Below are 2,348 nucleotides of genomic sequence, written 5' to 3' on the forward strand. Positions count from 1 at the left end.
ATCAGGGATCCCGGGAAAAGCCACACACCAAACCCCTGTTAAAATTCAGCTCTTGCCAGCAAAAGGCCCAGTGCAAATCAAACAGTACCCAATCAAGAGGAAAGCCAGAGAGGGGTTACAGAAAACTATAAACTGATTCCTACAATACAGTGTACTTCGAGAATGTCAGTCAGCTTGGAACACTCCTATCTTGCCTGTGCAAAAGCCTGATGGCACGTACCGGCTGGTAAAGGACCTTAGGGCGGTTAATAAATGGGTTAAAACTTTGCACCCCCTCATCCCAAACCCATATACCTTGTTGGCCTCAGTGGGGGGCAGTATACCCATTTTTCAGGTTTGGATTTAAAGGACACTTTCTTCACAATTCCGGTTAATACACCATCTCAGGAGATTTTTCTCCTTCAAGTGGAAGGACCAAAGAAGGGTTAAAAAGCAGCTTTGCTGGACTGTGTTGGCCCAGGGATTTAAAAACTCCCCCACCCTTTTTGGCCAGGCCCTGGCTAGGGACTTGGAGGAATGGAATAATGCGGACAAGGTCCTCCTTCTGCAATATGTAAATGACTTACTAATTGCAGCTGTGGGTCTGATCCCTTGCCTTAAAGCCACCGCAAGCCTCTTGAGCTTTGTTGAACTCCAAGGATACAAAGTAGCACGAAATGAGGCTCAAATTGCCCTTCCAGAAGTGTAGTACCTGGGGTTCCACATAAGGCAGAGGGAGTGCCAGCTTTCAAATAAAAAGCTATATGCCAAGTTCATATCCCAAGCAATTGTAAACGGCTCAGGGCATTTTTGGGAATGGTGGGCTTCTGGAAAATATGAATCCCAAAGTTTGGATTGTGGGCTAAACCATTATATGAATGTGTCAAGGAAACAAATTACGACCCTTTTCACTGGTCACCAGAAGATAACAGGGCATTTAAAATTTAAAAAAAAAAATTAATGGAAGCCCCAGCCCTGGGTTTACCGGACCTTTCAAAGCCATTTCAATTGTATGTACATGAGCAAAAAGTAGTAGCTCTGAAAGTGCTTACCCAGCTATTAGGCACCTAAAAACGTCCCGTAGCCTACTTTTCCAAACAACTAGATCAAGTTGCAAAGGGATGGCCAGCATGTTTAAGGGCGGTTGCGGCGATTGCTCTGGTATTAGAGGAAGCTAAAAAGCTAACACTGGGGGGGCGGGGTTGTACAAGTGTACACTCCCCATATGGTTCGGGCTTTGCTGGATGCCAAGGGTGGTCTTTGGCTCACCCAGGCTCGGGTAGCTCGGTACCAAGCTAAACTTCTAGAAAACCCCGAAGTTACCCTGCAGCCCTGCCCTTCCCTTAACCCAGCCACCCTGTTGCCTGAAACAGGAACACACCTGTTTAAATGTTATAGATGCCCAATACTCCAGTCGCCCAGACTTAAAAAATCAGCCACTTCCAAATGCAAATTATAAATGGTATACTAATAAAAGCAGTACTGTTATTAATGGACAAAGGAGAGTGGGTTATGCTGTTGTAACTCTCCACTAAACAGTGAAAGCAGAAAGTCTGCCTGCCGGGACATCAGCCCAGCTGGCTGAATTAATAGCTTTAACTCGTGCGCTTAAACTGTCAAAAGAAAAAAGAGTTAACATTTTTACTGATTCCAAATATGCGTTTAAAGCGCTACACGCTCATGCAGATCTGTGGAAGCAGAGGGGAATGCTAATAGCTCAAGGCTCTCCGGTCAAGCACGGGTCCCAAATTCTCCGGCTCCTAGAAGCTGTACAGCTCCCCATGAAAATAGCAGTAATGCAGGGGCAACGCTCGAGCGGACAGGAAAGCCAAGCGTGCCGCCACCCTGAACCTACCGACAACTAAAAACACCCATATGCATGCCCTCATTCCTTCAGTAGGGGAGCTTGCGACTCCTCGGTACTGCTGTGAGAAAAAGCAGCTGGCTAACAAGCTCGGTCTCCAGGAAAAGGAGGGATGGCTCCATTCCACAGAGGAAAAAATCCTCCTGCCAAAAAGCCTAATCCAACCGGTGCTGCAAAAATTACATCAAACTACTCACGCTGGCAGGGAGGCCCTTACCCTCCTAATAAATAAATATTTCCTAACCCCCAGACTTCTACCACTGGCATCCCAGGTGCAGGCCGAATGCTTAGTCTGCCAAAAAAACAATCCTTGACCAGGATCTTCAGTACCACCAGCCACTCTGGAACCCACCCCAGGCCCAGGACTAGTGTGGCAAATAAACTTCACTGAGCTTCCCCAGACCCAAGGGGGTTTAAATACCTCCTAGTCTTGGTGGACCGGTTCAGTGAATGGCCCGAAGCCTTCCCCGTGCCGTAACTGCACAGCAAAAACAGTAGCCCTTAA

Source organism: Gopherus flavomarginatus, chromosome 1, assembly GCF_025201925.1.
Source record: "Gopherus flavomarginatus isolate rGopFla2 chromosome 1, rGopFla2.mat.asm, whole genome shotgun sequence".
NCBI classification, from domain to species: domain Eukaryota; kingdom Metazoa; phylum Chordata; order Testudines; family Testudinidae; genus Gopherus; species Gopherus flavomarginatus.